Raw genomic sequence first — 13,474 nt, 5'->3', positions numbered from 1 at the left:
GACACCTGCCATCACGATGTTCCATGGCCTTGTCATCACAAGGCTCCATGACCCTTCTCATCACAATGCTCCAAGAACACTGTAATCCCAATGCTCTATGCCCCTTTTCATCTCAATGATCCATGAACCCTGTCATCACAATGCACCATGCCCATCATCATAATGCTTCATGCTATTTTCATAACAATGAAATCAAAATGTTCCATGACCTCTGTCATAACAATGCTCCAAACCCTTGTGATAACAATATTCCATAACACGTGTCATCACAATGCCCCATGAAGCTCGTCATCACAATTATCCATGGTCTTCTCATCACAATGCTCCATGACCTTTGTCATCACAATGCTCAATACAATTGTCATCAAAATGCTCCCTGACACTTTTTGTCTGTATGCTCCTTGAACCCTGTCATGACAAGGCTCCATGCCTTTTTCATCACAATGATCCATGACCTTTTCATCACAATGCTCGAAGACCCATGTTATCACAATGCTCCACGCACTTGTCATCACAAAGCTCAATGACGCATGCCATCAGAATGCTCCTTGGTCTTCTCCTCACAATGATCCATGCCCTTGTCATCACAATGTTCCATGACACCTGTAATCACAATGCTCCATGCCCCTTTTCATCAGTATGCTCCATGAGACTCGTCATCACAAGGCTCCATGGTTTTGTCATCACAATGCTCCAGGACCTTGTCATCACAATGCTTCTCGACCTTGTCATGAAAATTTTCAATGGCCCTTGTCATCATAATGCTCGAAGCCCTAATCATCACAATGCTCCATTATATTTGTCATCACCATTCTCCATTACATTTGGCATCACAATGCTCCATGCCATTGTCATCGCAATCGACCAAGACATATGTCATCACAATGCTCTTTGACATCTGTCTTCACAATACTCCATGAGCTTCTCATCACAGTGTTCCATGACTTTGTCATCACAATGCACCATGCCCACTGTCATCACAATAATCTATGAAACTTGTCAGACCAATGCTCCATGGCCTTCTCATCACAATGCTCTATATCCTAGTCATCACAATGCTTCAAGACCCCTGTAATCACAATGCTCCATGCCCCTTTTCATCAGAATGCTCCATGAGACTTGCCATCACAAGTCTCCATGGTCTTCTCATCACAATGCTCCAGGACCTTGACATCACCATGCTCCATTCCCTTGTCATCACAATGCTCCATGAGCACTGTCATCACAATAATCCATGAACATTTTCAGCCCAATGATCCACGACCTTCTCATCACAATGCTCCATGAACACAGTCATCACAACACTCCATGACACCTGACAACACAATGATTAGGGACTCTTGTCATCACAATGCTCCATTCCCTAGTCATCACAATGCTCCATGACCCCTGTTATCACAACACTCCATGAATATTTTCCGGCCAGTGCTCCATGACCCTTGTCATCCCAATGCTCCATGACCCCTGTATTCACAATGCTCCTTGACGCTTCTCATCACAGTGTTCCATGACACATGTCATCACAATGCTCCATGCCTTTGTCAGCAAAATGCTACATGACCTTGTCATTACAATGCTCTATGCGCTTGTCATCACAATACTCCATTTCCATTGTCATCACAATCCTCCATGAATCTTGGGATCACATTGCTTCATGCCCTTGTCATCACAATGCTCCATGCTCCTTGAAATCAAAATGATCCGGGCCTCCCTGGTGGCGCAAGTGGTTGAGAGTCCGCCTGCCGATGCAGGGGATACGGGTTCGCACCCCGGTCTGGGAGGATCCCATATGCCGCGGAGCGGCTGGGCCCGTGAGCCATGGCCGCTGAGCCTGCGCGTCCGGAGCCTGCGCGTCCGGAGCCTGTGCTCCGCAGCGGGGGAGGCCACAACAGTGAGGGGCCCGCATACCGAAAAAAAAAAAAAAAAAAAAATGATCCATGACCTTTGTCATCACAGTGCTCCAAAAGCTTGTGATCACAATGTTCCATAACACTTGTCCTCACAACGCTCCATGTTGCCTGTCATCACAATACTCCATGCCCTTTTCATCACAATGCTCCATGAGCTTTGTCACCACAATTCTCAATACACTTGTCATCACAATGCTCCCTGACTCTTGTCATCAGAATGCTCCTTGAACCCTGTCACGAAAAGGCTCCATGCCTTTTTCATCACAAAGCCCCATTCCGTTTTCATCACAATGCTCCATGCCATTGTCATAAAAGTACTCCACAAGCTTGTCATCAGAATGCTCCATGACCCTTGTCATCACAATTCTCCATGCACTTGTCAGCACAATGCTCCCTGACCCTTGTTATCACAATGCTCCAAGCCATTGTCATCACAATGCTCCATTACCTTAGTCATCAGAATCCTCCATGACACTTAGCATCACAATGCTACCTGACACCTGTCTTTACAATAGTGCATGACCTGGTCATCACAATGCTCCATGCCCTTGTCATCACAATGCGCCATTCCAACTGTCATCCCAACAATCCATGAAACTTATTAGACCAATGTTTCATGCCCTGGTCATCAGAATGCTCCATGCCCTTGTTATCACAATGCTCCATGACCCCTGTCATCACAATGCTCCGTGACTCCAGTCATCACAATGCTTCATGGCCTTTGTCATCACAATGGTCCAGGCCCTCGTCATCAACAGTCTCTGTGACCTTTTTAACCCCAATGCTCCATGAACTCTTCATCACAATGCTCTTTGACCCTTGTCATCACAATGCTCTATGCCTTTCTCAGCACAATGCTCCATGACCTTTGTCATCACAATGCTCCATGCGCTTGTCAGCACAATGCTCCATGACACATGTCATCACAATGCACCATGCGCTTGTCATCACAGTGCTCCACAACCTTGTCATCACAATGCTCCATAAAATTTGTCATCACAGTGCTCCATGCACTTCTCATCAAAATGCTCTCTCACCACTGATATCACAATGCTACATCACTATTTGTCACAATACTCCCTCACCCCTGTCATCATAATGTTCCATGACTCCTGTCATCACAATGCTACATGCACTTATCATCACAATGTTCGATGACCCCTGACATCACAATGTTCCATAACACCTGTCATCAAAATGTTCCATGACACATTTCATCAAATTACTCCATGACCCAGTCATCAGAATGCTCCCTGCCCTACTCATCACAATGCACATCGCCCTTGTCATCAAAATGCTCAATGATCTTTGTCATCACAAAGATCCATGACCCTTGGCATCACAATGCTCCATGTCATTGTCATCACCATGCTCCATGTACGCTCTCATCACATTGCTACATGCCCTTGTCTTCACAAAGCTCCATGACACATGTCATCAGAATGCTCCATGGCCTTCTCATCACAATGCTCCCTGCCCTTGCCATCACAATGCTGAATTACCCCAGTCATAACAATGCTCCATGACCCGTGCTATCACGATATTCCATGGCCTTGTCATCACAAAGTTCCATGACCCTTCTCATCACAATGCTCCAAGAACCATGTAATCACAATGCTCTATGCCCCCTTTCATCTCAATGATACATGAACCCTGTCATCACAATGCACCATGCCCATCATCATAATGCTTCATGCTATTGTCATCACAATGATATCAAAATGCTCCATGACCTCTGTCATAACAATGCTCCAAACCCTTGTGATCACAGTATTCCATAACACGTGTCATCACAATGCCCCATGAAGCTCATCATCACAATTATCCATGGTCTTCTCATCACAATGCTCCATGACCTTTGTCATCACAATGCTCAATACAATTGTCATCAAAATGCTCCCTGACACTTTTTGTCTGTATGCTCCTTGAACCCTGTCATGACAAGGCTCCATGCCTTTTTCATCACAATGCCCCATGCCCTTTTCATCCCAATGCTCCATGCCATTGTCATCAAAATACTCCACAAGCTTGTCATCAGAATGCTCCATGCCCATGTCATCACAATGCGACATTCCAACTGTCAACGCAATAATTCATGAAAAATATTAGACCGATGCTCCATGCCCTTATCATCACAATGCTCCATTCCCACGTTATCACAATGCTCCATGACCCCTGTCATCACAATGTTCCGTGACTCCAGTCATCACAATACTTCATGACCTTTGTCATCACTATGGTCCATGCCCTCATCATCAACAGTCTCTGTGATATTTTAAACACAATGCTCCATGAACATTTCATCACAATGCTCTTTGACCCTTGTCATCACAATGCTCTATGACTTTCTCAGCACAATTCTCCATGACCCTTGTCATCACAATGCTCCATGCGCATGTCAGCACAATGCTGCATGACACATGTCATCAGAATGCACCATGCGCTTTTCATTACAGTGCTCCACCATCTTGTCATCTCAATGCTCCATAAAACTTGTCATCAAGATGCTCCATGCACTTCTCATCAAAATGCTCTCTCACCATTGATGTCACAATGTTACATAACTATTCGTCACAATACTCCCTCACCTCTGTCATCACAGTGTTCCATGACGCCTGTCATCACAATGCTACATGCACTTGTCATCACCTTGTTTGATGACCCCTGACATCACAATGTTCCATAACCCCTGTCATCAAAATGCTCCATGACCTTTTTCATCAAAATGTCCATGACCCCTGACATCACAATGTTCCATAACCACAGTCATCAAAATATTCCATGACTCTTTCGTCACACTGCTCCATGACAATGTCATCACAATGCTCCCTGCCCTTCTCATGACAATGCACAACACCCTTGTCATCAAAATGCTCCATTCCCTTGCCATCACAATGCTCCATTACACCTGTCATAACAATATACCATGACCCCTGCCATCACGATGTTCCATGGCCTTTTCATCACAAGGCTCCATGACCCTTCTCATCACAATGCTCCAAGACCCCTGTAATCAAAATGCTCCATGCCCCTTTTCATCACAATGATCCATGAACACTGTCATCACAATGCACCATGCCCATCATCATAATGCTTCATACTATTGTCATCACAATGAAATCAAAATGCTCCATGACCTCTGTCATAACAATGCTCGAAACCCTTGTGATCACAATATTCCATAACACCTGTCGTCACAATGTGCCATGACGCTCGTCATCACAATTATCCATGGTCTTCCCATCACAATGCTCCATGATCTTTGTCCTCACAATGCTCAATACACTTGTCATCAAAATGCTCCCTGACACTTGTTGTCTGTATGCTCCTTGAACCCTGTCATGACAAGGGCCCATGCCATTTTCATCACAATGATCCATGCCCTTTTCATCATGATGCTCCAAGACCCTTGAAATCACAATGCTCCATGCCCTTGTCATCACAAAGCTCAATGACGCATGTCATCAGAATGCTCCTTGGCCTTCTCCTCACAATGCTCCATGCCCTTGTCATCACAATGTTCCAAGACCCCTATAATCTCAATGCTCCATGCCCCTTTTCATCAGTATGCTCCATGAGAATTTTCATCACAAGGCTCCATGGTTTTGTCATCACAATACTCCAGGAAATTGTCATCACAATGCTTCACGACCTTGTCATGAAAATTCTCAATGGCCCTTGTTATCAGAATGCTCCAATCCCTAGTCATCACAATGCTCCATTATATTAGTCATCACAATCCTCCATTAAATTTGGCATCACAATGCCCCATTCCATTGTCATCACAATGGAACATGACATATGTCCTCACAATTCTCCCTGACAACTGTCTTCACAATACTCCATGACCTTCTCATCACAATGCTGCATGCCCTTGTCATCACAATGCTCCATGACCCCTGTCATCACAATGCTCCATGACTCCAGTCATCACAATGCCGCATAACGTTTGTCATCACAATGGTCCATGCCTGCGTCATCACAAGTTTCTGTGACATTTGTAACCACAATGCTCCTTGAACTGTTCATCACAATGCTCCGTGACCCTTGTCATCACAATGTTCCATGCCTTTGTCAGAACCATGCCTCATGACCCTTGTCATCACAATGTGAAACGTGCTTTTCATCACAACAGTCCGCAAATTTGTCATAGCAATGTTCCATAAAACTTTTAATTGAATGCTCCATGCCCTTCTGATCACAATGCTCCATTACCCCTGTCATAACAATGCTCCATGACCCATGTCATCAAAATTTTCCACGGCCTTGTCATCACAAGGCTCCATGACACTTGCCATCACAATGCACCAAAACCCCTGTAATCACAATGCTCCATGCCCTTGTCATCACAAAGCTCCATGACGCATGTCATCAGAATGTTCCATGGCCTTCTCATCACAATGTTCCATGCCCTTGTCATCACAATGCTCCAAGACCCCTGTAATCACAATGCTCCATGCCACTTTTCATCTCAATGCTCCATGAATCCTGTCATCACAATGCACCATGCCCATCATCATAATGCTTCAAGCTATTGTTATCACAATGAAATCAAAATGCTCCATGACCTCTGTCATCACAATGCTCCATGACCCCTGTCATCACAATACTCCATGAACATTTTCAGCCCAATGCTCCATGACCCTTGTCATTACAATCATCCATGCCCTTGTCATTCCAATGCTCCATGACCCCTGTATTCACAATGCTCCGTGACGCTTGTCATCACAGTGCTCCATGACACATGTCATCACAATGCTCCATGCCTTTGTCAGCAAAATGCTACATGACCTTGTCATTACAATGCTCTATGCGCTTGTCATCACAGTACTCCATTACCATTTTCATCACAATCCTCCATGAACCTTGGGATCACATTGCTTCATGCCCTTGTCATCACAATGCTCCATGCTCCTTGAAATCAAAATGATCCATGACCTCTGTCATCACAATGCTCCAAACCCTTGTGATCACAGTGTTCCATAACACTTGTCATCACAATGCTCCATGATGCCTGTCATCACAATACTCCATGCCCTTTTCATCACAATGCTCCATGACCTTTGTCATCACAATTCTCAATACACTTGTCATCACAATGCTCCGTGACACTTGTCATAGAATGCTCCTTGAAACCTGTCACGAAAAGGCTCCATGCCTTTTTCATCACAATGCCCCATGCCGTTTTCATCACAGTGCTCCATGCCACTGTCATCACAATACTCCAAAAGCTTGTCATCAGAATGCTCCATGACCCTTGTCATCGCAATGCTCCATGGCCACTGTCATCACAATGCTCCATACCCCTTGTAATTACAGTGCTCCATGACGCTCGTTATCACAGTTATCCATGGCCTTCTCATCACAATGCTCCACCGACTTGCCATCACAATGCTCCATGCCCTGGTCATCACAATGCTCCATGTTTCCTGTCATCACAATTCTCCACATTCTTGGCATCACTATTTTCCATGACACTTATCATCACAGAGTTACATGCTTTGTCATCACAATACTCCACAAGTTTTCTTCAGAATGCTCCATGACCCTTGTCATCACAATGATCCATGACACCTGTCATCACAATGCTCCATGACACGTGTCATCACACTGCTCCAAGCCCCTTGTCTTTACAGTGCTCCATGATGCTCGTCACCACAATTATCCATGGTCTTCTCATCACAGTGCTCCACGGTCTTGCCATCACAATGGTCCATGTCCCTTGTCATCACCATTCTCCACGTCCTTGTCATCACAATGCTCCATGACAGTTCTCAACACAATGTTACATGCTCTTGTCATCACAATTCTCCATGCACTTGTCATTGCAATGACCCATAACCCCTCTCATAGCAAGCTCCATGCCTTTGTCATCATAATGCTTCCCGAACTTTTCCTCAAAATTCTCAATGGCCGTTGTCACCACAATGTTCCATTCCCTTGTTATCACAATGCTCCATGACCCTTGTCATCACAATGCTCCAAGCCCTTGTCATCACATATGCTCCATTACCTTTGTCATCACAATCCTCCATAAAACTTGGCATCACAATGCTCCACAACCTTTTCATCACATTCCTCCATAAAACTTGGCATCACAATGCTCCACAACCTTTTCATCACAATGCTCCATAAACCTTGTCATCACAATGCTCCATGCACGTCTTATCAAAATGCTCTCTCACTACTGATATCAAAATGTTCCCTCACTAGTCATCACAATACACCCACTCCCCTGTAATCACAATGGTCCATAACCCCTGTCATGAAAATGTTCCATGACGCCTGACAACACAATGTTCCATAACCCCTGTCATCAAAATGTTCCATGACAGTTTTCATCAAATTGCTCCTTGACCCTGTCATCACAATGCTCCCTGCCCTTCACAACAGAATGCACCACACCCTTGTCATCAGAATTCTCCATGACCTTTGTCATCACAAAGCTCCATGACCCTTGGCATCACAATGCTGCATGTCATTGTCATCACAGTGCTCCATGAACCCTCTCATCACTTTGTTCCATGCCCTTGTCATCACAGGCTCCATGATGCTTTTCATCACAATGCTCGATGCCATTCTTCTCACAATGCCCCCTGGGCTTGTCATTACAATCCTCCATGACCCATGTATCACAGTGTTCCGTGCCCTTGTCATCACAATGCTCCTTACGCCTTCTCAACACAATAATCCATGAAACATTTCAGACCAATGCTCCATGCCCTTGTCATAACAATGCTCCATGACCGCTGCCATCAGAATGTTCCACAGCCTTGTCATCACAAGGATCCATGACCCTTCTAATCACAATGCTCCAAGACCCCTGTAATCACAATGCTCCATGCCCTTGTCATCACAAAGCTCCAGGATGCATGTCATCAGAATGCTCCATGGCCTTCTCATTCACGATGCTCCATGCCCTTGTCATCACAATGCGCCAAGACTCCTGTAATCACAATGCTCCATGCCCCTTTTCATCTCAATGCTCCATGAACCCTGGCATCACAATGCACCATGCCCATCATCATAATGCTTCATGCTATTGTCATCACAATGAAATCAAAATGCTCCATGACCTCTGGCATCACAATGCTCCAAATCCTTGTGATCAAAATGTTCCATAACACTTATCATCACAATTCCCCATGACGCTTGTCTTCACAATTATCCATGGTCTTTTCATCACAATGCTCCATGACCTTTGTCATCACAATGCTCAATACCCTTTTCATCACAATGCTCCCTGACACTTGTCATCAGTATGCTCCTTGAACCCTGTCATGACAAGGCTCCATGCATTTTTCATCACAATGTTCCATGCCCTTGTCATCACAAAGCTCCATGATGCATGTCATCAGGACGCTCCATGGACTTCTCATCCCAATGCTCCATGCCCTTGTACTCACAATGCTCCTCGACCCCTGTAATCACAATGCTCCATGCCCCTTTTCATCAGAATGTTCCATGAGACTTGTCATCACAAGGCTCCATGGTCTTCTCCTCACAATGCTCCAGTACCTTGTCATCACAATGCTCCATGACGCCTGTCATCACAATACTCCATGAACATTTTCATCCCAATGCTCCATGACCTTCTCATCACAATGCTTCATGATCCCTGTCATCACAATGATCCATGTCACCTGTCATCACAACGCTCCATGAACGCTGACAACACAATAGTCTGGGACTCTTGTCATCACAATGCTCCATGTGCTTGTCATCACAATACTCTATGAACCTTGGGATCATATCGCTTCTTGCTCTTCTCTTCTCTCTCTTGCCTTTCTGGTTTTTACAGATTTTCGGATGTCCCTTTTGACCGGTGGGAAGTGACAATTCTTTGTAGTGTGGATTTGCATTGCACGCTTGCTTGATTCCCAAAAAGGGCATATGCGTTTTCTCCTGAATATATTCAGGAGAAAAGGCATACGCCGTTTTTGGCCAAGTGCATCATTGTCGAAGTTGTGATGCTTTTCCTGTGCTTTAAAGGCGATTCCAATTTACCTCTTGAAATATGTTTTGTGCCATTCTGCCTCATTTTCAAGTCTGCTTTGTTGCCTTCCCTCAACAGATTTTTGGAAGAGAGTTATCCTTTATAACTCTGCAGGTTTGTGAATTGCTGTGCCCCTGAGCTCCAATTTTCAAATCCCATTTTTGGGAGCTGCCCGCAAATCCACAATTTTGCTTCACGACCTATACTGGTTCCAGGCGTGGCTATACTGTTCCCTGTGGGTGGCTGAGGCTTTGGTTAATTCTTCTTCCTGACGTGAATTTAGAGTGACAAGTGCCCGTCCAAATGCCTACATCTACTCTCTGATTGGTTCTCCCTCTTCCCTTTCATCCTCTGCACAATTAGCAAACTTTGCAAACCAGGAGGATATAGGGGCTGGCTCTTCTAAGTTGGGATTTTGATAGTAAAGCAGTTTGAATGTCAAACTGAGCACAAGGAGAGGAAAAATTAGGAGACATGTAAAAACATTTCACCATCACAGGGTGTCCATTCTCTAGGTTTCCCATACATGTTATAACTGTAGTGATATTCCATTCTACCTGGAGATTTGGGACCCATGGAATGGTGGCATGCATTGCTACATTAAGGGGTATGCATTTTCTCTCCCAATCTCACCAGTCCTCTCAGTCCCAAGTGTCCAGCCTTATGTCTCATCCAGCTGTCTTTGCAGATAGGGTCATTCCAGGTATCATCAGAACCCCTGAAGGAATTGTGTAAGAATTTCGCTGTTTTTTTGTTTTGTTTTTGAAATTCATTTTTATAATGAGGTTGAACTGATTTTCACTGACGTGTTTATGCCGGTCTAGACACACTGGATTCCCTTACAGTGACATATCAATACATAGGTTTTAAGATTCTTACTAGTCAGATATATTCCTCTGCGGGGAATAGGGGTTTTGAGTCCCGTTCACTGAGGAAGGTGTAGGTCTTTTCTATTCTGTATTTGGTTTATGGAATGGTACCTGTGCTAATATCAAACTCTGGTTTTATGCATCACCCCACCTCTCATTTCCCCTTAAGAAGGCATAAGAGTGTTTTCTAAATGTGAGTCTGTTCTCTTTCTTAATTCAGTTCATGTGATGTGATATTGACATTCCCTCTGTAAGTGATATCTTATGATAAGGTTCTTTTTCTGTGTGACTAATTTCACTTAGAATCATCATACTTAAATCCACTCATTATGCTGCTACTGGCCTTATGACATTGATTTCACGTCTGAGTGATATTCCATTGTACAAATTTACCACAAGTTCTTTATGCATTTCTCTTTTTCCTGGGATATTTTAGGTGTACCGAAGTTGAGGTTCTTGTATGCAGAGCAGCCCTAATCTTTGGGGTGCATGTGTCTTGTCGATATTTAGTCTTCCCAAGTTATATGCCCATGAGTTGAAGTCCCCTTTGCTTGGGGGCTTTGTATTTTAGATGTTTTAGGAAACAGCATACACTTCTTCAGAGTGGCTCTTGGATATTTATACCCCACCCATCATCGTGACTAGGATCCCTGTTCTCCATGGCCTCTCCAGCATTTCTGGTTTGTACACATTTTTTGGATGGCCTTTCTGAGCAGTGGACATTGAGACTTCTTTGTTGTGCGGATTTGCATTTCCCGCTTGCTTGGTTGGCCAAAAACTCTGTATGTGTTTTTTTCCTGAAGATATTCACGAAAAAAACGCATACACACTTTTGCCCAACTGCATCATTTTAGAAATTCTGCTGCTTTTCATATGCTTTAAATGTGAGTACAATCTACCTTTTGAAATCTGTTTCCTGCAATTCTGCCTCTCATTCAGATCCTCTTCGTTGCCTTACCTGAATATATTTTTGGACGTTGGTTATCATTTATATCTTTGCAGGTCTTTGAATTGTCTGCTCCTGAGCTCCATTTTGCAACTGGCTTTTTTGTGAGCTGGCCGCCAAAAATTTGATTGCTTCTGGCCCTATTCTGGTTCTGAGGAGGCAGGCTGAGCCTTTGGTTAATTCTTCTTCCTAATGGGAAATTAGAGTGACATGTGCCTGTCAAAACTCCTACAGCTAATCTCTCATTGGTTCCCCCTCTTCCCATTTATCCTCTGCAGAAATTGCAAACTGTGTGAAACAGGAGGTTAAAGGTGCTGATTCTCCAAGTGGGGAGATTGTTAGTAATGTGGCTGGAAGGGCGAACCCCAGCACCAGGAGATCAAAAATGAGGTGCATTTTAGACACCTTTCCTGAGCATATGGTGTACATTCATCTCAGTTTCCCAGGCATGTTTTCGCTGTCAGAAGATTCCCTTGAACCTTCAGATTTGGGACCCATGGAATGGGTACCAGGCAGTATTACTTTAAAAGGTCTGCATTTCCTCACCCAGCCTCTCTAACATCTCTTAGCCTGCATAGCTTCCAGCCTTATATATCATCCTGCTGTGGGTCTACATTTGTTCAATCCATGTTACATCATAGACCTTCAACAAAAGTTGTAAGAATTTTTGTCTGTCTCACTGTTTTTATAAAATTTTTAAATTTATTTTTATATTGGTTACAGCTGATTTTCAAAGCTCTGTTTTTTGCTGCTGTACATCCACTTGATTCATGTACTGTGAGACAACAATAAATTATTTTTCAGATGCTTACGAGTCATATGTATTATTGTCCACTGACTTGAGTGGGCTGAGTGCAGTTCTTTGAGGTACCGTGTAGGCCTTGTCAGTTATTCAATTTGGTACTTGGAATGGTATCTTTGCTAATTTCAACCTCCTGGATAATACCTCACCATTCCCCACCTTTCCCATTTAGCAGCCTTATGTCTATTTTCTACATATTTGACTATGTTTCTGTTTTGTAGTTTATTTCATGTGTAGCCATTTTTGATTCCACCTTTAAGTGACATCTTATGATATGTGTCTTTTTCTTTCTGACATATGTCACTTAGAATGATCGTATGTAACTCCTCCAGAGTTGTTACAACTGGCCTTATTTCATGGATTTCTGGATGAGTAATATTCCACTCTACATAAGTACCCCATCTCTTTTATCCATTTTATCCTTCCAGGGACATTTAGGTTATATCTGAGTGGAGGCCCTTTTTAACAGAGAGGTGGTAAACGTTGGCGTGCCTGTTTTCTGTCCATTTTTGTTTTTCCCAAAGTATACGCCCATGAGTGCAAGTGCCCTATGCTCTGTAGCTCATCTTTTAGATGTTTTAGCAAACACAATACACTTCTCCAGAGTAGCCGTTGGCAAATTACATTTCCACTATCAGCCTCACAGGGCTCCCTTTTCTCCTCACCCTGTCCTGCATTTCTGGTGTTTACACTTTATGTGGATGGCCCTTCTGACTGATGTGAAGTGATACATTTTGTAGTATTGATTTTCAGTGCCCACCTGTTTGGTTGGATAAAAAGTGTGTGTGGACTTTACTTGAATATATTCAGAAAAAATGCATACGCCCTTTTGGGCCAACTGCATCCTTGGTGATGTTCAGCCCCTTTTCTTGTGCTTTAATGGGGAGTCCTTTCTACCTCTTCAAATCTGTTTCCTGCCACTCTCCCCTGCTTACAAGTCCTTTTCTGTGA

This window comes from Mesoplodon densirostris, unplaced genomic scaffold (assembly GCF_025265405.1).
Source record: "Mesoplodon densirostris isolate mMesDen1 unplaced genomic scaffold, mMesDen1 primary haplotype scaffold_44, whole genome shotgun sequence".
NCBI lineage: Eukaryota > Metazoa > Chordata > Mammalia > Artiodactyla > Ziphiidae > Mesoplodon > Mesoplodon densirostris.
The sequence above is the reverse complement of the archived record's forward strand: the minus strand, read 5'-3'. Positions refer to the sequence as shown.